Genomic DNA, 26,062 nt, shown 5'->3' on the forward strand with positions numbered 1-26,062 from the left:
TACCAAATAGTATAACATCAAATTCATTTAGCCGATTGCCAAATGATTCTTCCCGATGTTGAATTTGATGAGTGAGTTCGGATGAATAAACTTCCTCAAAATTTTATCTAGCAATGTTTTGGTTTCACCAATTTGAGAATGCATTCCAAATTTTTTTTTAAACATTACATTCAATCAAAATGTGAATCGAAGTTTCCAAGTTGTTGTTGCGAATAGGACATCTAAGTATCTAACCAAATCTAACTAAGTCAAGATCTAAACCGCGTTTTTCAAGTTCAACCCGAAACGGTACTCGACCGAGCCTTGCTCTCCAAATAAAAAGTTCAACTTTTTTCGGAACTGAAGCATTACGAAGTATCGGCAAGCTGCTGTTAGTGCCAATTTGTTGTTGTAATTTAGCGATGCTGATGAGCCTTCCGAGCATCTTGGTGGTGAATACTCTTATGTGTCAAGATTCCATGACACGAATCAATCGTGTCATTCAAAGAAAAAGAAGAAAGTAAATTAGTTATTTCTTCAAGGTCTCCCGTTGCTCTCCCACATAGTTGTCTTGACCATTTCCATTCGAAGCACATGTTCCCATCGATCCGATTTAATCGCAAGTTTATCGTGGCATCTTTATCTTCTTCAAGCAAGTATAAACGTTTAAATTAATCCTTAAGGCACGTATCAGCAATCCATTAATCAGACACATACCTAAATAACCTTAGTTTGGTCTACCAAAAAGTCATTGCAACAATATCAAAGTCGCTCGAAGTCCCAAGTAACCTATCGAAACAAGCATCATCTTAGCATTGATCAATGCTGCCATACATCCCAATTTGCAAACGAAGAATCATAACTTTATGTTTAATAAGAAAGCTCCTCAGCTTGGAGTCCTCGAAAGGCAGTTTATCAACCAGAACAAAACAATGATGAAGTCCATTAACCACCAAAAGATTTGGTTCTAGATTAAAGCACACATACTTTTGGTTACCCGTGGGTTTGTGATCGAAAGAAACACGAGTAATAGTCCACCAAACATATATTGCTCGACTTTTAAACACTCGATCCATTTAGCTTGGATACAGTAGCACGAGGACACTCAGGTTTAGCGTAAGTAACTGTGATGACCCGTCCAAATCCCTTTGGACGAATACATCATTTATTGATTTCATAGTGAGGTTTTGACCTCTATATGATACGTTTTGTAAACATTGCATTCTTTTGAAAAGGCACACCATAAATGAATATCTTATTCCAAGGTCTTTAACATCTGATGATTTCTACATATAGACAATCACCGTAAATAATAGTTTACAATACTACATCCGTTGACAATGCAGTCAAAATAAGATACATGGCGATGATTTTGTGAATGCGAAGTTTTCTTGAATAAAGCATGTATGACTCCATGCACATGGCTTGTATAACGTATAAGCAAACAGCGAAAGACTTCTAGAAACCTGAGAATAAACATGCTTAAAAGTGTCAACACAAAGGTTGGTGAGTTCATAGTTTTAATGTTGCGCATAATCTGTATATAAAGGTGAATCACAAGTTTTCAGTTGTTTCATCCAGAAACGTTTATCAAAATATTCTATGAAATTGAGCACCCTGGTAACTAAACTTAACGTATATATAATTTATACCCTTTGTATAATCATCTTAATAATACACGCAAACCAACGTGTACGCTTCTCAAATAGCATACGTCCGTTAAAAGGCTAGTGCTCTAGCTCGGACGGGGATATCAAGCCCTATGGATCCATATATTGCTACTCGCGCCAACCAGTTCTTATAACCGGCAGTTACTAGTTACCAAAGCTAAGGTATTTTCGGTTCAAATTCAGTATAGAATTTAGTATGTACTTGTGTCCATTGTGTTTAAAATAAAGTTCATGTATTCTCAGCCCAAAAATATAGATTGCAAAAGCAATTAAAAAGGGAGCAAATGAAACTCACCTTAGCAGCACATAAGGTCATTCACTGAAATGTGACCGAAACTCGGAATGCAAAATTAATCGTAGATCTCAACCTAGAGAACATATGTTGGTCAATACATGTCTAATAAGCTAGGTTGGGTCATAGTGTATCACAATCCTAATGCTCGAGACCGACACGCAAAAGTTAACAAAAGTCATCTCAAAAGTCAAACTGACCCAATATGATCTTTAAATCTATACATGTTTATTAACATAGTATAAGTCTTGATAATTGAACGAAATTATAGTTTATCTGTAACGACCCGTCAAAATTGCTATTGACGCGGCACGTTAATCATTGATTCCACAGTGAGGTTTTGACCTCTATATGATACGTTTTGATAAAATATTGCATTCATTAGAATAAGTTACTTTCTAAACATAAAAAGTTATAAACATGTGGGCGAGTGCTTAGGTATAAGCAAAACCCCAAAATACATAAGTCTTTAATTTACAGGTTGACATCACAGTCCAATTATTTATTACACAACGCAGTTTTATTTAGAATGCAATAAACTTTATACAAAGCATGAGAGACTCCATGCAGGCAACAAGCACATCACAGCGGAAGCAGTCTAAGGACCTGAGAATAAAACATGCTAAAAAGGTCAACACGAATGTTGGTGAGTTATAGGTTTAATTGCTCGAGTCATAAATATATATAAAGATAGACCACAAGATTTCATCAAAAGTTTATCAATAGATTCTACGTAACAGAGCACCCTGGTAACTAAACTTAATGCTATAGTGATAATTACCCCATTCGTTTTAATACACGTAAATCAACGTGTCTTAAACTCAAATAACATACGTCCGTTAAAAGGCTAGCGCTCTAGCTCGGACGGGGATGTCAAGCCCTATGGATCCATATACAATTATTCGCGCCCACCAGTCTATATCCTATGTACTGGCAGCTACTAGTTACCAAAGCTAAGGGATTTTCGGTTTAACTCAGTGTAGAATTTTGTATGTACTTGTGTCTTATTACGTTTAAAATAAATTGCATGTATTCTCAGCCCAAAAATATTTAAAGTATTTAAAAAGGGAGACTATAAACTCACGGTTCAATATTGAGACTCAATATTATAGGCAAATTGCGTAGACGTAATGATGGTAGATGACTGTATGGTTGACCTTGGATTCAAGAACAATACCCCGAATAATACCCAATATTTCCTTAGCTTAAAACGGTTTGAAACCCGAATTAAAAATACCCTCGTATATACCTTATTATTATTAAACTTAAATTTAAAATTATAATTATAATATAAATATAAATATTGAGAGAAATAAGGTGAATTAACTCGTCGAGCAAACTGGTGTATTTATAATACTTTTCCATTTACTGTAGCTCATGCGATCACATGAGTTTTCAGTGTTTTTGCCATGCGATCGCATGGCCGCCTTATCCGTTTTTGTTTGCTAGTTCGTCGACATCAAATAGTGTTTTCCTGTAGCAAATAGTGTTTACTGTAGCAAATAGTGTTTATTGTAGAAAATAGTGTTTACTGTAGGAAAGTCGTTTTTACTTGTACATATATATATATATATATATATATATATATATATATACATACATATAATTATTCATGAATCATCGAGAGTAGTCAAAGGTAATTGTATATATGAAACAGTTCTAAAATTTTGAGACTCAATCTAACAGACTTTGTTTAACGTGTTAAAATAATAAATCGTATAGAGAATTGGTTTAAATAAGTCAAAAATTTTCGGGCCATCACATTATCAAACTCAAAATATTATTTATTTCAGGAGCTATATTATATTTGAATTATCATGGCAATCAAACATGTTTTATTATTTCATATAGTTTTCCAATACTTATAAAATCAGATTATAGTGTTTATAAAGCTTTAAAACATGATAAGACAGTCAACTTTGACAATTGTTCAACAAGACGAGACGTGCCTTATATAGAAATTCATTTACTCGATTAGTAATATTTGAAAATTCAATTTATCAATCTCATAAACAAGTTGTTTAAATATCAATTGCAGATTCAAAAGCAATTCCGATTAATGTTAATCATAATTCAGTTGACCGTAACTTTTAATTCGTTCCTTGAAAACACACGATTTCTAAATGAAAAGTTATTAATTTTTCGACAGCTTTCCAACGACATGCATATCATATACCCTTTATCAATAACACATGTATTTAATTCGTGATTCATCATAAACTATCTAACGACAAAATTAAAGCATACAAGCATGCATAAACATATATACTCGAGCACTAGACATGGATACACTATTAATATATAAAATATAAAATATAAATGCTTACGTATCAATATTGTGATTCAATATTGCAGAAAATTACGTAGACGAAACGGAGATGATAAACACTAGGTTTGACCTTTGACTCATGGTCATAACCCCCAAGTAATACTCATAACCTCCATAGCTATAACCCATAATTTCCTTAGCTTTAACCCGTTCGAAAAGCTTGTTTTGAAAATAACACGCTCATGACTTCGTCATAGTATTTTATGTAAAATACTTAATAATAATAATTCTATTAATAATAATAATAAGATTAATATTAATAATATTAATCTTAATAATAATAATATATAAATAATAATTGTAATATAAATAATAAATATAATAATACGGAGATAGATAGATGTGAATATGTGTGTGTTCTTCAAACTGCGAAACGATCGAGCTTTTATACATGTTTGCTGAATCCTGCCCCCATGCGATCGCATGGGTTCACAAGCTTATAGCCATGCGATCGCATGGCTCTTGCTGACAGCTCACATCCATTTTTGTTTTATAGTTTGTCGACATATTTTTATAATATAAATATAATATATTTAATTTATATAATTAATTATATATTATATTAAATTCATGTGCATAGTTGACTTGTATTCCAATGACTCGTACGTTGTCACTCGACTTATGTCCCGGTTCCGGTTTCTCGAACGCATTTTCGTACGCTTAGAAAACTAGTACTTTTCGTTACGCGACGTGTACCTTTATCAAAAATTAAACTTAATCATTGTTAAACTATGTCACTCGAAATGTAGCTTTAATCAATTAAGTGTTTTAGTTATTTGCTTCTATAAATCATCGTCTCGTAGTATATACATATACATATATACATTTTTATTTTGAAATAGTGTTTTACTGTAGCAAAGTTACGGCAGCAAAGTTTTTTTTACTGTAGCAAATAGTGATTTTCGAAAACACTGTAGCTTTTCGGGTACTGTAGCAATTCGAAAATACTGTAACAAATTAGTGTTTTACTGGTTCATCTTAAACGCTTTATGTAAGACCCGAAGATTTTTCCTTGTACATATGTGTAATTAAGTTACTTGTATAGTGGAGGTTCGTCGTATAATTTAAAAGGGAAAAGGATTCTGGCCAGGCCATCGGCGCGCCGCGCGGGCTAGTGGCGCGCCGCGCCAAAAGCTGCTAACAGCTCATCTTCCTTTTTTATTTAAAATTGGGTGAGGGATTTTTGGTAATTACACTTGGGATCCGACTTTAAGGCTTGGGGTCAGTTGTTGGAGCCTTATTTACTCCATTTTCAACAACCCTTATCACTCCCAATTTATTATAGAGAGAGAGTAAGATCCTAGTGTGAGAAAGCTCAAAATAAGGAAGAAGAAGCTTGAATCGGGTGTAAGTGCAAGCTTTAAAGTTGTTCATCTTCCCTCTAGCTACGTTTTGGTGGTAGTGGTATGCTCTAATCTTGATTTCTTGATTTTATTTTGATTAAGGGTTAGGGTTTGGGGTAGATGATGAACTTAAAACCCATTTGTTGGTGAATTGGGGGGTTTTGGGTGAAATTGGGTCGAGTAGACTCAAAGATGACTAACTAGGGTTTTCAAAGTGTTAAATTGATGTTTATGAACTTAAATTAGTTAGTAAATTGTTAGCACACCTATATATATGTAAATGAACGTTGTGTGGGTTAGTGGATGACCCGAAATGGGTATGTTGACTTTAATTGGTCAAATGGGTCAAAATGGACCTAAGTTAGTTAATGTTTGTGATTAATGCATAAACCTAGTGTTGAAATGTGTTTTAAACCTATCTTGGCTAATGTTAGGGTTTTGGGTGTGAGTTGACCCAATTTTAGGGTTAAGTGTCCAAATGGGTCAAAATGACCTAGTGATGATGAGTGTTGCGAGTTTGACCAACTTGAATGGATGTTGATTATGTGTATATTGTAATAGGTGTGTTACCTTGAAGTTTCAAGCTTGGTTTATCGATTCATCGAAGGCGTAAGGTGAGTGGAATGATTATACATGTGTGTATATAATGTATTTACTTGTATGAGGTTCGATGTGGGTTTAAGTTCAGGCGGTCGATACCACATCGGGTCGATATATGATATGGGTTTAAGTTTGGACGTTCGATGCCATGTCATATATGTGTATGGGCGTGTAGTGTGGGTTTAAGGTTCAGGCGTCAATACCACATTACGCGTGACGGGTGAGTTTAAAGTTCGGGCGATCGATACCACTCCGGGGTTAGTGTTATAATTCGTTGTGCACTAGCGGTTGTTGGGAACACCGATGGGAAATTCGAAGTACCATCCCTTTATATTAATGGTTAACCATGGTTATGTGCTTGTTGTGTGGCTTTTTATGTTATTCGAGTTATATGCTATCGTTCGTGCTAACTTGTGGTCTTGGAGATTAGCGTTATACCTTGCGTTGGTATGTCATTTAATTTACTAGCATGAAGGAGGTAATTGTGTATGTGATTGCAAGTAAGTAGGTTATGTATGTATGTGTATAATTATTGCATTCACTAAGCGTTAGCTTACCCTCTCGTTGTTTACCTTTTTAGGATCCGGCTTGGATACGGGCAAAGGCATTCGCTTGGATTAGTGGCTCGGGGATTATATCTTTTGGAAGTTCGACCGAGACTTGGGTAGTTTAACCCCAAACACCATGCTCGATGTGTCGTTTGACATTTAAACCTTTTGTGGTCGAAACTCGCGTTATGTATTAAACTTGTAATTTGGGACGTGTGGGCCCCGCTTTGTAAAACTAATTTTATTAACAGTTTTACATGTATGAGTATGTGGTTGAAAGCTTTTTGTCTGATTATGCCGGGAAAAGGTCAAACATTTTTGTGTAATTGACTTCCGGGGACAGCGGGCTGTCCAGGTGATTCTGCGCGCCGCGCGAATACCTGGCGCGCCGCGCCACCAACTGAACAGCTTAAATTTTTTTTTATTTCACATTTTACGCGGGTTGTTCGTGGTTGGGTTTGGGTTGTTACAAGTGGTATCAGAGCATGGTCTAAGGGATTTAGGTGACTTGAGATAGGCGCCTAGACTTAGACTTTTGAGTCGTTGAACTATATGCGGGACTTGTAGGATTACGGGTCGGTGCGGGTTTTGATTAGTTCTTTTATGCATAGGTGGACTAACTATGCTATATATATTAATGTTACTAGTCATGTTTTATTGTTTTGAACATCGAGCGAGATGGTTGTGATACGTTTGAGCGTGGCATGGCATGTGAGCGTAATAGTGAGTCGCGACCACTATCACGGTTGCAAGTCAAGTCAAGCAAGGACGTGCGACAAGTATTGAGCTAGATGTGGGTTGTGTGTGCGGTTATATGCATATGTGTATATGTGTATTACTTTGTTGGTGTTGTCTAATCCATTTTAAATCTTTAGAATGAAGACGAGAAACGGAACGGATACGAATGGCGATGGTGGTCCTTCTCATACGGAGGGAGCTGACGAAATGACCACCAAAATAGAGGCCGCTCTAGAAAGCTATGTTTCGATCTTCTCTCGAAAGGTTAAGCAAATACTCGAAGAGTCGGTTTCGGAACAAATTGTCGACATGATTCAAGAACGGATGACTAATGCCGTTAAAGAAGAAGTTGAGAGGAGGTTTCCTAGACCTCAAAATGTGGGCGAATTAGAGTTTAGCCATAAGAACTTCTTGGCGACTAAGCCTCCTCACTTTCACCGGGATCCCGACCCCATGAAAAGTGCGGCTTGGATTTTCGATGTTGAAGGTTATTTTCGCACGACCGAGTGCCCTCCCGTAAAGAAAGCAAGGCTTGCTACTAGTTTGTTAAGGGGCCATGCTAAAGATTGGCTCGACGGCAAGATTGATATGGTGGGTGATGCGGCTTTTGTAGGTTTATCTTGGGCGGATTTCAAGAAGGAGTTTTTCCTTGAATATTGTACGTAAGCGGATCTTTCCAAATTGCGCAACGAGTTAAGGAACATGCGTCAAGGATCTTTGGACCTAAACACTCTCAAAACCAACTTTCTCGCCAAAGCGCGTTTTTGCCCCGAGTATGTGGGGAACGATCAATTGTTAATGGAAGACTTTCATGCCACCCTTAAAGATGATTTGAAGGGTAAAATTAGTATTGGTCATGTTGAGACTTTTGCTAAGCTTTTGGCGGTGGCAAAGGGTTTTGAAGTGCAAGCTCCGAGTCCGGTTAGTTATGCGCCAAGTAAAAGAAAGTTTGAAGCTTCTAGTTTTTCGAACAAGAAGAGTAAGGGAGCATCTGAAAGTGTCGGTAGCGTGAAGAAGGGTGCTCCTAGTGGTCACATGGTCACATGTTTCAATTGTGGGCAAAAAGGTCACTACTCTCGTGATTGCCCAAAACCGCGTACTAATGTGATCACATGCTTCAATTGTCAACAAGAAGGACACCGAAAGTCAGAGTGCCCCGAACTCCGAAATGATCAAGTTAAGAGAATAGAGAAGGCGGCGGGGTCGGCTAGGGGACTTAATTATTTAATTACCAATGACGAAGCCAAGCAATCCAATGAAGTCGTCTCAGGTACTTTCATGGTTAACTCTAATCCGACAAGAATTCTATTTGATAGCGGTGCAAATTTATCGTTTGTGTCCCCTAAATTTGTGCCTAAACTTAATAAACCGTTAGCAAAGTTAAGTCGTCCGGTAGAAGTCGAAATAGCGGATGGCAAGATGGTGCTAGTGGTTGATGTGTGTAAGGATTGTAATGTTGTGTTTGGTTTCGAGAACTTTAAAATTGATCTCATCCCGATGACGTTGGGTGATTTTGATATCGTGGTTGGTATGGATTGGCTCGATTGTAACAGAGCCGATATTGCATGCCATGAAAAGTCTATTCGTGTGAAGACCCCAAGTGGGGGAGAGTTAATTATTCATGGCGATAAACGTAGAAGACCTGTGCCGGTATGCACTTTTGCACGGGCGCGTCGTTTCCTTGTTAGTGGTGGCATGGCTTTTCTTGCCCATATTGTCGATACTCGCGATGAGCCACCACCCATTCGTGAAATTCCGGTGGTAAATGAATTTGAAGATGTTTTTCCGGATGAGTTACCGGGTGTTCTGGCGGAAAGACAAGTTGAATTTCGCATTGAGTTGGTTCCGGGAGCTACCCCCATTGCTAAAACTCCTTATTGTTTGGCACCGACGGAAATGCAAGAATTGTTAAATCAAACCCAAGAGTTACTTGAGAAAGGTTTTATTCGACCGAGTGCTTCGCCTTGGGGCGCTCCGGTTTTATTCGTGAAAAAGAAAGACGGAAGTATGCGTATGTGCATTGATTATCGGGAGTTGAACAAAGTGATAATCAAGAACCGTTATCCATTGCCTAGGATTGACGATTTATTTGATCAACTCCAAGGTGCGACATATTTCTCTAAAATTGACCTACGGTCCGGCTATCATCAAATGCGGGTCCGTGAGGAAGATATTGAGAAAACGGCTTTTCGTACGCATTACGGGCATTTTGAATTTGTAGTTATGCCTTTTAGTCTTACGAAAATGCACCGGCGGCATTCATGGATCTTATGAACCAAGTGTGCCAACCTATGTTGGACAAGTCGGTAATTGATTTCATTGACGATATTCTTGTCTACTCTAAGGGTATGAAGGAACACGAACGTCATTTACACGAGGTGTTGAAGACTTTGAGAAAAGAGAAGTTATATGCTAAGTTCTCAAAATGTGAATTTTGGCTAAGGGAAGTTCAATTCCTTGGCCATATTGTGAACAGTGATGGTATTCAAGTGGATCCGGGGAAGATAGAAACGGTGAAAAGTTGGGGACAACCGACTACGCCTACATAAATTCGAAGTTTTCTCAGATTGGCCGGTTATTATCGTCGGTTTATCCAAGATTTTTCAAAGATTGCTTCCCCTTTAACTAAGTTGACAAGGAAGAATACGAGGTTCAATTGGGAGAAAGAGCAAGAAATCGCTTTTCAATTGTTGAAAGAGAAATTGTGTCAAGCTCCTGTCTTAGTGTTGCCAGAAGGTGTAGATGATATGACGGTTTATTGTGATGCTTCTTTGAATGGGCTCGGGTGTGTTCTAATGCAACGAGGTAAAGTCATCGCTTACGCCTCTCGTCAATTAAAGGAACACGAAAAGAGATACCCGACTCACGATCTCGAATTAGCGGCGGTGGTCCATGCTTTGAAAATTTGGCGCCATTACTTGTATGGTGTCAAGTGTACGATTTATTCGGATCACAAGAGTTTGAAACATCTTTTTGATCAACGGGATTTGAATTATCGTCAACGTAGATGGATGGATGTAGTGAAAGATTATGATTTTGAAATACTTTACCATCCGGGCAAGGCGAATGTAGTCGCGGATGCGTTAAGTCGAAAGAGTCAACATCCGGCGTTACGATTGGGATTGTTACGTATGATTATTATTAACGATTTTCTTGAAAAACTTGGTGTGATTCAAATAGAGGCTTACGTTCACAACAAGCATGCGGAACGAATTGTGGGGCAATCGGAATTCATTACGATGGGTTCGCGTGGTTTGTTGTCTTTTCAAGAAAGAGTATGGGTGCCTAAGATGGGTGATTTCCGAAAGGTGCTTCTTGATGAGGCGCACAAGTCTAAGTATTCCATACATCCGGGTGCGACGAAGATGTACCATGATTTGAGGAAAGATTATTGGTGGCCGGGCATGAAACGCGACGTTGTTAAGTATGTTGAGCAATGCGTCACGTGTTTGCAAGTTAAAGCCGAACACCAAAAGCCGTATGGTAAGTTGCAACCACTAGAAATTCCGATGTGGAAGTGGGAGCATATTACCATGGATTTTATTACCAAGTTGCCGAAAACGGCAAGAACCCAATTTGATACCATTTGGGTGATTGTCGATAGATTGACGAAAAGTGCATTGTTTCTTCCTATTAAAGAATCAATTACATCGGAGGCACTTGCGAAGTTGTTCATTAAAGAGGTGATATCGAGACATGGCGTTCCCGCGTCTATTGTTTCGGATCGAGACACGCGTTTTACTTCTCGGTTTTGGAAGAAGTTTCACGAGGATATGGGTACGAGGGTGAATATGAGTACGGCGTACCATCCTCAAACGGACGGCCAAACCGAACGTACGAATCAAACATTGGAGAATATGTTGCGAGCGTGTATTATTGACTTCGGTGGTAGTTAGGATGAACATTTGCCTTTGGTGGAATTCTCGTACAATAATAGTTTTCACTCACGTATTGGAATGCCACCATATGAGATGTTATATGGTAGAAGGTGTCGGACCCCAATTTGTTGGGGCGAAGTGGGTTAAAGGGAAGTCGGGAGCACTGACTTGGTATTGGAGACTAATAGTAAAATCGATATGATTCGGGCTCGTTTAAAGGCGGCGCAAGATAGACAAAAATCCTATGTCGATAAACGTAGGCGACCGATCGAGTTTCAAGAAGGTGATATGGTGATGCTTAAGGTTTCGCCATGGAAGGGTATTATTCGATTTCGAAAACGGGGAAAGTTAGCTCCTCGGTTTATCGGACCATTTAAGGTTTTAGCCCGTGTTGGTGAAGTTGCGTATCGATTGGAATTGCCCGAAGAACTTGCGGGGATCCATAACACATTTCATGTTTCCCATCTCCGTAAGTGTCTTGCGGATGATTCTTCATGGATGCCGTTAGACGAAATCGAGCTAAACAATAAGTTAGAATATGTTGAAGAGCCGATTGCTATACTTGACGAGAAAGTGAAAATGTTGCTTAACAAGGAGGTGAGGACCTTTAAGGTTCAATGGCGTCGTAGTAAAGGTTCCGAGTTTACATGGGAACCCGAAGAATTTGTGTTGGTTTATCTTCCATCTTGTCATGCGGCTTGGATCGCGAGGACGCGCTCCGATGTAAGTGAGGGAGAGTTGTAAGACCCGAAGATTTTTCATTGTACATATGTGTAATTAAGTTACTTGTATAGTGGAGGTTCGTCGTATAATTTAACAGGGAAAAGGATACTGGCCAGGCCATCGGCGCGCCGCGCGGGCTAGTGGCACGCCGCGCCAAAAGCTGCTGACAGCTCATCTTCCTTTTTATTTAAAATTGGGTGAGGGCTTTTTGGTAATTACACTTGGGATCCGACTTTAAGGCTTGGGGTCAGTTGTTGGAGCCTCATTTACTCCATTTTCAACAACCCTTATCACTCCCAATTTATTCTAGAGAGAGAGTAAGATCCTAGTGTGAGAAAGCTCAAAATAAGGAAGAAGAAGCTTGAATCGGGTCTAAGTGCAAGCTTTAAAGTTGTTCATCTTCCCTCTAGCTACGTTTTGGTGGTAGTGGTATGCTCTAATCTTGATTTCTTGATTTTATTTTGATTAAGGGTTAGGGTTTTGGGTAGATGATGAACTTAAAACCCATTTGTGGGTGAATTGGGGGTTTTGGGTGAAATTGGGTCGAGTAGACTCAAAGATGACTAACTAGGGTTTTTAAAGTGTTAAATTGATGTTTATGAACTTAAATTAGTTAGTAAATTGTTAGCACACCTATATATATGTAAATGGACGTTGTGTGGGTTAGTGGATGACCCGAAATGGGTATGTTGACTTTAATTGGTCAAATGGGTCAAAATGAACCTAAGTTAGTTAATGTTTGTGATTAATGCATAAACCTAGTGTTGAAATGTGTTTTAAACCTATCTTGGCTAATGTTAGGGTTTTGGGTGTGAGTTGACCCAATTTTAGGGTTAAGTGTCCAAATGGGTCAAAATGACCAAGTGATGATGAGTGTTGCGAGTTTGACCAACTTGAATGGATGTTGATTATGTGTACAATGTAATAGGTGTGTTACCTTGAAGTTTCAAGCTTGGTTTATCGATTCATCGAAGGCGTAAGGTGAGTGGAATGATTATACATGTGTGTATATAATGTATTTACTTGTATGAGGTTCGATGTGGGTTTAAGTTCGGGCGGTCGATACCACATCGGGTCGATATATGATATGGGTTTAAGTTCGGGCGTTCGGTGCCATGTCATATATGTGTGTGGGCGTGTAGTGTGGGTTTAAGGTTCGGGCGTCGATACCACATTACGCGTGACGGGTGGGGTTTAAAGTTCGGGTGATCGATACCACTCCGGGGTTAGTGTTATAATTCGTTGTGCACTAGCGGTTGTTGGGAACACCGATGGGAAATTCGAAGTACCATCCCTTTGTATTAATGGTTAACCATGGTTATGTGCTTGTTGTGTGGCTTTTTATGTTATTCGAGTTATATGCTATCGTTCGTGCTAACTTGTGGTCTTGGAGATTAGCGTTATACCTTGCATTGGTACGTCATTTAATTTGCTAGAGGTAATTGTGTATGTGATTGCAAGTAAGTAGGTTATGTATGTATGTGTATAATTATTGCATTCACTAAGCGTTAGCTTACCCTCTCGTTGTTTACCTTTTTAGGATCCGGCTTGGATAAGGGCAAAGGCATTCGCTTGGATTAGTGGCTCGGGGATTATAGCTTTTGGAAGTTCGACCGAAACTTGGGTAGTTTAACCCCAAACACCATGCTCGATGTGTCGTTTGGCATTTAAACTTTTTGTGGTCGAAACTCGCGTTATGTATTAAACTTGTAATTTGGGTCGTGTGGGCCCCACTTCGTAAAACTAATTTTATTAATGGAACGTGTTAGTTTTACATGTATGAGTATGTGGTTGAAAGCGTTTTGTCTGATTATGCCGGGAAAAGGTTAAACATTTTCGTGTAATTGACTTCCGGGGACAGCGGGCTGTCCAGGTGATTCTGCGCGTCGAGCAAATACCTGGCGCGCCGCGCCACCAACTGAACATCTTAAATTTTTTTTTATTTCACATTTTACGCGGGTTGTTCGTGGTTGGGTTTGGGTTGTTACACTTTAGTTAACTTATCTAAATATCAATCGAATCAATAAACGAATGTTACTTTCGTTTACTAAATAACTTGAAATTATATATATGTATATATCTTTATTTAATATATACATAAATCAGTTTTTAAATACATATTGCAAGTTATTTATGAATAATTAATATTCCAATTTATATATATATATACATATATATATATATATATACATATATACATATATATATATATATACATATATATATATATACATATATATATATATATACATATATATATATACATATATATATATACATATATATATATATATATATATATATATATATATATATATATATATATATATATATATATATATATATATATATATATATATATATATATATATATATATATATATATATATTTATTTATAAATAGATGTTCGTGAATCGTCGGTCAATAGTCAAAGGTTAACTGAATATATAACATTAGTTCAAAATTTTTGAGAATCAATATTACAGACTTTGCTTATCGTGTCGGAAACATATAAAGATTAAGTTTAAATTTGGTTAAAAATTTCCGGGTTGTCACAGTAACTAAAGCATATCTTCTTGCGCTCCAATATTTCACTTTGGCCATTTCACCCTCGTTCCCGAACATGCTACAACGCATATATTTTTCAAGTCTGCCATCAAACACCGTGCACCCAGAAACAATAGAGTCCACAGACACTCAATCTTTTGGATCAGAGTTGTCGTTATTTTGAACCGTACGGTTGTTACCCACAACCATTAATGGACAGCCATGTACAGTACCACCATTGTCGAGATCACCGGACAAGAAATCATCGCTCAAAGTAGAAGTAAACACATGGATGGACGAGCAATTAAACTCCTTACGAAGAGAATCTCGACTCTAGAGGGGTTAATTGTAGTTGTAGGGTAAATTAGGTTTGAAATAGGGGGAATAAAAGGAGTAAATGTCATTTAGAAGGAAAAACAAAGGGAATTAATTGGTTATTACGTAGAGAGTAAATGCAGTTAGCTGAAAATTTAAGTAGGTGAGTGATTGTGGTTTGCGCGGTAGAAATAGGAGGAAATGGGAGGGAGAGGAAAATTCAAAAAAATTCCAGTGGTTGGAGCTCTCGAGAAGATGAGAGCATTTAAACAGCCCCAAATACCACATGATTAAGTACTCGTTTTTGATTGTGAATGACTGCGCATAATCGATTTGTATAACCTTTTATGTCCGGATTAATTTGCAGGAGATTTTTTCGAAAATAATTCCTCCGCACACGAATAGAGTGATAGTGACTCTCACTAATTCTGACAAAAAGTCCGAAGTGATAAAATAGCTTCTCTCTTATTCTAGTGACTGTTTAAATCTCACTTCCTTTATACTTTAAATTCGTAGAATTGAATGTTGTCGTCGTTATTATCGTTGTTTTATGTTCGAATTAATCTATGTTTTATTCTATTATAAGTTGGGGTGAATTATAAATGTCTAAAAAGATTAATATTTTTAGTTTGTAATGCTCTCCAAGTTCCATTAGCTAATAAGCTTATCTCTCATCACTCTTCAGTTTCTTCCAAGTCATAAAAAAGTTTTTTTGAGAGACCAAAGAGCTCACAATCGTATTGTGATGTTAGTTAACTATGAGTTAAGGTATGGGATGAACAAACATGTATATATTTGTGATATGATATGTGTATGAGTGTGTGAGTATTTTATGTATGTGCCTTCCAATATCAAATATGTGTAAGTCGTTTAATACACTAATATGACAATCAATAATAAATAATTTTTGCAACAAAAGGTTTTCCGTTGATAATTTACGCATTATATCGATAACTACAATAGACAATAAGTAAAATGTTAGTGAATCATTACACTTTCATCTCTTTACATTCTACGGAGTAAATATATTAAATTAAATATTAAATATTAGTTAATGTGCAAAGTGAGAAAATGGTATACAACTTTTGATTTTTGAAATTATGAAAAGGGGAAAGAATTCTTAGTGAGAAAAGGGAAGAATAGAGGATTTACTTTATATGTACACTCGCAACTCATAAGTGGAGAATGGCGATCACATTGCTTTTCACATTCATGTTATTAGACACGCTTTTTTCTCTAAACGTACTTATCAATATCAATATTAGCAATTATTTATATTATATATCTTTTTTCACCCCTCTTATATTTAAAAATACAAATAGAGTACAATATATAATAACTACGTAGTAAATTAATTAATTGTCCTTGTATACAACTGTGCATCAGATTTTTTGTCGTTTACCTTCATAAGGAATGCCGTTTAATATCATACGATATAATTTGACTTTATATTTTTTTTCCCCTACAACATGTGACGGCAATATAAATGAGCTTTTAGCTTAACTGGTAAATTGTGCTAGCACCATAATTATCATTTTATCATATAATAATAAAAAAGAAAACTTGTGGACATAGCCTTACGTTTCACCCCATGTCCTTGAGTCATGAGATAGAGAGAGGTCATGTGTTCGATCTTATGTATGCCCCTAATTTCTATAAACCAACTGAACACTAATAGTGGTGGTATATATTGACCCTATAGGGAGGTTTTACCAACCTACTCGATGGGATAAAGGCTCGACCACATGCCCGTATGGATTGTGGTTCGATGTCCCATGGTTAGTGGTTTGGGTTTCCGCCCGAACGTGTGCATGAGTGACAAATGAGAGTATTCGTGTCAAAATTGCCGTTAAAAAAATAAAATAAAATAACAAAATAGGATATAATTTGAGTGATTTAAAGTCTAATACAAATGTTTATACATATAGAATTATAGGCTTGACTAAACATATTTACCAACAACCTGATACTAAATTGATAGGGAGTAATTAATAGTTACTAGTGGAGGAGCCCTCGCTCCGCGTCAGGACTCCGTTTCGGATATAATTTGTTGTGTTTGATTCGTAAAATTATTTCGTGTTTAACGGTTATGTCGGTTAAACATATCCTAAGTCGTACGAAAATTTAAAGGCGGTTAAAAATTTAGGTGTGTTATGAGTTTAGGAGTTTATAACTACCTTTTAAGGCTTAAATTCTTGACAATATATTATTAATATTGATATTATAGAAGAGTGAAGAAGAGAGCAAAATATTCTTTATTTCAAGAATGGTGTATCGATATGCTTACATTCGTCCGATATTTATACTACATAAAGTCATGTACAGCTTCACAATTTATTCAAATGTAATTCACATGTTTTTGGTTGTATCTACAAAAGTTGTCGGCCACTTAATATTTATAACACTCCCCCTTGAATGACAATTTTGTTTCATTGGAGATCAACTACGAGTTACTGTCTCGTTAAAAACCTTGCTAAAGAAAACCCAGTGGGAAAAAACTTTAGCTAAGGGAAAAAGAGTGCATCATGGAGTTGACTTCCCCTCAAATAGACATCGCTTCAGCTGTTACATCTTTTGAACATATCTCATGCCAATGTTATGAACGTGTGTTCTGAAAATAGCAGTTGAGAGTGCTTTGGTAAAAAGATCAGCAGAGTTTTTAATGGATTGAACATATCTCATTTCAATCTGGTTGTCCTTAATGAGATCTTGAGTATATGAGAAGAATCTCGGAGGTATATGTTTTGTTCGATCACTTTTGATATATCCTTCCTTCATCTGTGCTATGCAAGCTGCATTATCTTCATAGATAGTTGTTGGACTTTTATCGCGTTCTAGTCCACAAGAATCAGTAATGAGTTGTGTCATTGATCTCAACCAAAAATATTCCTGAGTAGCTTCATGTAATGCAATCACATCGGCATGATTTGATGATGTTGCAACAAGTGTTTATTTTTTAGAACGCCATGATATTTCGGTACCTCCATTTAGGAATACATATCCAGTTTGAGATTTAGCTTTATGTGGATCAGATAAATAACCTGCATCTGTATAACCAACCAAATCTTGTTTTGAATCGTTAGAGTAAAATAATCATAAATCAGTAGTTCCTCAAGGGTATGAAACATGTGTTTGATCCTATTCCAGTGTCTTTTGGGAAGGAATTGAGCTGAACCTTGTTAACAAATTATCTGCAAAAGAAATGTCAGTTCTTGTATAATTTGTAAAATACATAAGAGCCCCAATTCACTAAGATATGAAACTTCTGATCCAATAAAATCTTTATGATCTTCACGGGGACGAAATGGATCAGCGTCAATATTGAGTAATTTAACAACCATAGGAGTACTTAATGGTTCTGTCAGTCCATAATTAAATGTGTTAAAATCTTTTCGGTATAAGTTGTTTGATGTACAAGTAAACCATTAGGTATATGCTCAATTTGTAAACCAAAACAATACTTGGTTTTTCTGAGATCTTTCATTTCAAATTCTTTCTTTAGAAGTTGAATGACTTCATGGATCTCTTTATTTGTACCTATGATGTTAAGATCATCGACATAAATGGCTATGATCATATATCCGGATGTTGTTTTCTTAATAAGAACACATGTTCAAATAAGATTATTTGTATACCCTTTTTCTTATTAAGTAATCACTTAATTAGTTATACTATTGTATCAACCCATATAAAAATCTTTGTGATTCAATGGAATACATTTCTTTGGGTTTTGTATTAGATGCTTCTGATACTTTAAACCCTTCATGGATATTCATGTATATATCACTATCAAGTGATTCATTTAAATAAGTAGTAATAACATCCATGAGATGCATTTCTAATTTTTTCAGAAACTGTTAGGTTGATTAAGTATCTAAAAGTAATTGCATCCATAACATGAGAATAAGTTTTCCTCATAATCCATTCATGGTCTTTGAGAGAAATCTTGAGTTACAAGTCTATCTTTATCTTGTAACTTCATTTTTACTCATTTCTTTTTTAGGATAAAAATTCATCTATGCTCCACATGTTTCTCATCTTTAGGTGTGAGAACGATACATCTGAAAACTTTTCTTTTATTGAGCGATTCAAATTCTGCTCGTATTGCTCTTTTCCAATGATCTCAATCGTGTCTATTTTTTCATGATAGATTTTGGTTCTGGATTATCATCATCATTCATGATGTCATATGCAACATTATATGAAAATATCTCATCAAGATTTTTCATGTCATTTTAGTTCCATTTTTTTTAATGTGCATAATTGATTACAATTTTCGTATTGACATTATCAATCTCCTCTGCAGAAGGAGTATTGATTTGTGGTTCTTCTTAAACACTTTCTCATTATCAGCTGATTTTTTTCGAGGATTTTTATCTTTGGAACCAATTGGTCTCCCACGTTTCTCGCGTGGCAAAGACTCATGAGTAACATTATTGTCAGCTTTTGGAATTTCAATTCTAGCTGAAGCATTTATTGCTGGTATATATGATTTAGTCACTCCTTTTTTGTATCTGTAAATGCATCAGGCAATTTATTCGCAAGTTCTTTCATATGCATTATTTTTTTTTTTGAAATTTTGTTTCGCATTCTTTTGTGCGAGTATCAAGATACCTTAATTGATGTTCACATCATGAAACATCATTTTATTTATTTTTCATTTCTCCCCCTAATCTGGGGAACAATTTTTCATTAAAATGACAATCAGCAAAAACGTGATGTAAAAACATCACCCGTCATGGATTCAATATATCTTATGATTGAAGATGTTTCATATCCAACATATATTTCAATCCTTCTTTGAGGAACCATTTGTTGTGGTGGTGCAATTAAAAATACACTGCACAACCAAATGTTCTAAGATGAAAAATATTTGGCTCTCGACCAAAATTAAGTTGGTAATGGAGAATATTTATGACTTGCACTTGATTTAATGCGAATTAATGTCGCATCATGTAAATTTACATATCCCCATATAACTATTGAGAGTTTTGTACTCATTACCAATTGTCTAGTTATTAGCTGCATGCGTTTATCTATTGATTCAGCTAAACCAATTTTGTGTATGCACATGAGCAACTGGATGTTCAACAACAATCCCTGTAGACATATAATAATCATTAAATGCTTGAGATGTTAACTCACCATCATTATCAAGTCTCATCCTTTTAATGGTGTAATCAGAATAATGTGTTCTCAATTTAATAATTTGTGCAAGAAACTTTGCAAATGCCATATTACGGCTTGATAACACACAAACATGAGACCATCCGATAGATGCGTCTATTAAAACCATGAAATATCAAAATGGTCCACATGATGGATGAATTGGTCCATATATATAATCTTGAATTCTTTCAAGAAACATTGGTGATTCTTTCTCAATATTCTTTTCATTAATCACCATATGTGCTTTTCATTAATCACCATATTGCTTTTCATTAATCACCATATGTGCTTTTTCATTAATCACTATATGCGCTTTTCATCATATATCATTTTCACCATATGCGCTTTTAATCATATGCGTTACGCTTTTCATCATATGCGCTTTTTATCATATGCGCTTTTCATCATATGCGCTTTTTATCATATGCTCTTTTAATCATATGCGCTGCGCTTTTCATCATATGCGCTTTTCGGTGCTACATAGGTATTTCTTATTTTCGGTTATCATTGACTGATAATCATATCCATTATGATATATATCAGAGAAACTTAACAAATTTCTTTTTGATTTGGGAGAAAACAAAGCATTGTTCATCAGAAAATTCGTACCATTTGGTAATATGAGTTTTTGCCTTTTTCGTTCCTTATATCAAGTTTGCAAGACCTGATATAGTAATTATAATTCCTTCATTTGATTTAAATCAATGAAATATTTCTTAGATTTGATCATAGTGTGTATGTTACCACTATCTGCAATACATAGGTCTTTACCATTTAATTGATGTTGTATTTCAGCAGGATTCATACTAAAACTTCAAATAAGATAAGCAAATAATGAGTTATATTTCAGCAAGATAATCAAATTATATTACCTGCAAATAAGTTACAATCTGAAGTACATAAAAGATAACACTTAATAAACATATGCGTTATGGTCTAAAACCATTTATTTATGAGTGATACATAACAAGCTAGGCATCTTAGAAAATTCAAACCATTCAAGTCTCAAGGTAGCTCGGGGTTTATTTAATCAAGATCTTTCAACAGATTCACTCTCGTTTTCTTTTCTTTTGGGACTTATTTGTAGAGATAAACAAGATGCTCATGTATTCAAGAAATACTAGACTGATGATCCACGTTACCAGATCATTAATAAGAATCTCCGGGATTCTTATAAGAGCGTCTACTAACATCTTCAATTTTATTCTTTCATGGATCACCGTTATTTCTTGATAATTAATATCGTATCTATCTTTGAGTATTTTCCATAATACACTTGGTTCTTCGATCATATAATATGTAGATTCTAAGGACTCGTCAATATGTTTGCTAAGAAAAATACTTGCTATTGCTTTCTCTTGTTCGGAACAATTGTTATTTTCATTCAGGGTTTCTAAAATACCGATTGATTCGAGATGTTTTTCTACATTCATAACCCATATTAAGTAGTTGTTACCACTTGATTCTAAAGGAGAAAATTTAAGCCTTTTCAAATTCGACATTTTCTATTATCAAAAAGATGAACAACATAAATCATAATCAACTTATATTCATAGACAAATAATAAAATGAAATTAGAATCATTTTAAATTCATAAGTAGCAAACAACAGATTAATGGCATGATTACAAATGATAAAATCACAAGAGCAGGATTGAATATAGGTTCACCCGGTGGTATATTAACAATAATGATGATAGTTAGTATGACCAATACAATAGGAAAAAAAATCATCCTTGTGTGAATCATGTGTGAATCATCTATACAAAAAAACTTTTTGAGAGTGGTAATCTGAGAAAATGAAGATTGATTTGTGAAAATGTGAAAGCGGAGATGTTTATTTTATATTTGATAAATATAGTCGTTGTAACGTCCAGTTGACGTTAACAACCGTTATGTATATATGACCGTTGTAACATCGTTAGTTGACGTTAACGACTGTTATGTACTCGTTGTATTAATAATAATTTTAATAAAAAAAATTATTAGTACAAATACGATTACTATAAATACATTTAGTATAAATATGTTTAGTATAAATACAAAGATTAAGAGAATAAACATATTATGCATAAATAATAAATTTTAAGAATAAACATTAGTATGCATAAAATAAATAATGATTAATTGCATAAGTAATCATAAATGTTAGATAACATAAATATAAATGTTAGTGAAGTTAATAAGAGTTAGATTACAGAAATATAATTCAGGCGGTATAACCGACCATATATAACTTAAATAACATAAATATAAATGTTATTGAAGTTAATAAGAGTTAGATTACAGAAATATAATTCAGGCGGTATAACCGACCATATATAACTTAAATAACATAAATATAAATGTTAGTGAAGTTAATAAAAGTTAGATTACATAAATATAATTCAGGCGGTATAACCGACCATATATAACTTAAATAATATAAATATAAATGTTAGTGAAGTTAATAAAAGTTAGATTACAGAAATATAATTTTACTAATGATGATAATAATATTTACCTTACTAATAAATAATAGAAGATACCGTTAAAGAATTTCTTACCTTGATTAGTGACTTGTGCTTGCTTAGATAAACCTTGATTATACAGAGCACTTCGTGCTGATAACGTGTTATGAGTTTAGGAGTTTATAACTACCTTTTAAGGCTTAAATTATTGACAATATATTATTAATATTGATATTATAGAAGAGTGAAGAAGAGAGCAAAATATTCTATATTTCAAGAATGGTGTATCGATATGCTTACATTCGTCCGATATTTATACTACATAAAGTCATGTACAGCTTCACAATTTATCCAAATGTAATTCACATGTTTTTGGTTGTATCTACAAAAGTTGTCGGCCACTTAATATTTATAACAAGGTGGATTTGTTGGGGAGTTTTATGAAAAATAAAGAAGTTACGATTTGCCCTTGAACTTTAACTTTAGACCCCTATGGAGTTTACATTTTTTACCCTAGGAATTTACATTTGGCGCTCTAAAGTTTATAATGGTTCTCAATGTTTAGCGTGGTGTCATGGTGGGTACAACCTTTTTGCACGACATATAAACGATTAAAGCATGGGGAAGAACTATTCATAAAGCCTTTGTCTTTTAGATAGGTAGAGAATAATATATATATATATATATATATATATATATATATATATATATATATATATATATAGTGGTAGGATCAAGAGGGCAGTAGCCATTCGGGGGAAGCGGGGGGAAGCAAAAACTCTTTTTTTCGTTTTTTGAAAAAACATTGTTCACGAACATTATAGATGAGATGAAAATATGAACATTTAGTAGAGACACTTTGTGATAAATGTTTTTATTTTGGCGGAAAAATGCTCGAAGAAGTAATATATAACAATTATCGTGTTTTTCGAGCGTATTTTGAGGTTTTAGCTATTGAGGTTTAGATATTAGGGTTTAGATATTAGGGTTTATAGGGTTTAGATATTAGGGTTTAGAAATTTAGGGTTTAGGGTTTAGATTTAGAATTTAGATTGAGTTTTTAACACGAACGGTTTAGAGTTTAGGGTTTAGGGTTTAGGGTTTGGTGTTTTGGGTTTATGGAATAAACCCTAAACCCTAAACTCTAAATCGGGCTAAATTTTACTTCACAAAATATGAAGAAAAAAAACGTTCATATTCTTCACGAACAATATTATCTTGAATGTTATTTTTGTCGATGGTTTTTCCGCCTAAATAATAACATTCATCACGAAGTGTCTCTTCTAAATGTTCATATTTTCGTGTGATCTTGATGCCGGAAATTTTTTTTTCAAAAAAAATGAAAAAAAAAAATTTGCTTCCCCCCGCTTCCCCCCGATTGGTTACTTCCCCATTGATCCTGCCCCTATATATATATATATATATATATATATATATATATATATATATATATATATATATATATATATATAATGAGTTACGTTGTTAATTTATAATAAGAGAAAAAGTTAAACAATAGTTAAGTGAAAAATTATGTGGTTGATTTAATAATAATAATAATAATAATAATAATAATAATAATAATAATAATAATAATAATAATAATAATAATAACAATAATAATAACAATAATAATAATAATAATAATAATAATAATAATAATAATAATAATAATAATAATAATAATGAATATTTGTTAGTTAGTAAAAATTATGGGATCAATTTATAATGAGTGAGAAGTGTAATGGTTAAAGTATAAAATGTGAAAGCTATGTGGTAAGTTTGTAAAAGCTATAAAGTTAAGTGTTATAAAGGGCGGGATTGAATTGTGAAAATATAAAAAGTTTGAGGGGTGTTTGTGAAACTATTGAGGAGTACTTTTCATTTGCTCTATATCATTTAGATATATAGAGTAACTAGTAGGAGATAAAAGAGATGACAATGAGCATAAAAATACTCGTGATGTGTGGATTAATTTAAAAGTTTATCTCCAGGTACGTGACATCTAAAATATTGTATTTCTTGAGAGGTCGCGAGCGGGTCGTGAATATACAAAATCACGATGGGTAAAGTTCGACCCGTTAATCCTCGATATCTGTTTGGGTAACTCGCGGATATACTTGTTAACTCGCATAAATATGCTTAATTCTACATTAACTTACTTATATTTTTCAAGTAAATACATAATTATTTGTGGTTTTACACGTGAGTCGTGGATATCCTTGGGCACGAGTTAGTTAATAACCCATAGTGTATATTTTTTGAAAATGTAACACCTCAGTTTCTAATGGTATTATTAATCCTATATACTAATAACAATGCAAAAATTGGTCGTTTGGTGACACTAAAACGACACCACTAATTTTCGAAAACACCCCTAAACTTTGTTCATTTTTTAAATCTTTCAGGGTAAAAAACGTAAATTCATTATTTTATTAAATTAACTTAAACAAAATTGTAACAACCCAACCCGTTAACCAACCGAAAACGCACCATAAAAAAAAATTTCAAACAGGCCTGCCCAGATTGGGTGCGCGGCGTGCAGCCCAGTCTGTGCGCGGCGCGCACACTGCCGGACAGCTTCTGTCCAAAATGTGCATTTTTCGTATAAAGATCTCGCGCTTCCCGGCACTTTTAGACGTAACGCTTTTTACAACATATTATAATATGTAAAACTAACACGATTCAATCATAAAACGAGTTTTACAATGCGGGGCCCACATATGCCCAAAATACCCTTAAGTTCAATAATAAAAGTTTCGACCATAAAAGTTTAATTTCCAAACGTCACTTAGAGCATGGTGTTTGGGGTTAAACTACCCAATCTTGGTCGAACTTCCAAAAGCTAAAACCCCCGAGAGCCACTAATCCAAGCGAATACCTTTGCCCTTATCCAAGCCGGAGCCTAAAAAGGTAAACAACGAGAGGGTAAGCTAAAGCATAGTGAGTAGAATAAATATATACATGCATATACAATTTATCTACTCGCATCCACAACATCACATACCACATAATATCGCATGTCATCGCGTAACAAAAGCTAGTGTCATCAAAACGTACAACTAGCAACCTCATTAGCATCATAATCATAATAATAATGAAATGCGAAACATCAACAAATATACAAACCATGGTTAACTAATATCGCAAGGGAATGCCTCGCAAACGAGTCATCGGTGTTCATAACAACCGTTAGCGCTCAAATCGGCTATGGTATGCTAACCCCGAGGTATCCCCAAAACGGCTATGGTATCACCCCCAATTTGTACGAAAAACGGCTATCGTAATACTTAATCATCGTATGAGTATAGACGAGCCTATACTCACACATTGTGCACAAAACGGCTATGTGCATAATTATTAAATGTAGACAATGTGACGACCCGGAAATTTTCGACCAAATTTAAACTTAATCTATATATGGTTTCGACATGATAAGCAAAGTCTAGTAAATTGAATTTCAAAATCTCTAAACTGTTTC

Source organism: Rutidosis leptorrhynchoides, chromosome 4 (assembly GCF_046630445.1).
Source record: "Rutidosis leptorrhynchoides isolate AG116_Rl617_1_P2 chromosome 4, CSIRO_AGI_Rlap_v1, whole genome shotgun sequence".
Lineage (NCBI taxonomy): Eukaryota > Viridiplantae > Streptophyta > Magnoliopsida > Asterales > Asteraceae > Rutidosis > Rutidosis leptorrhynchoides.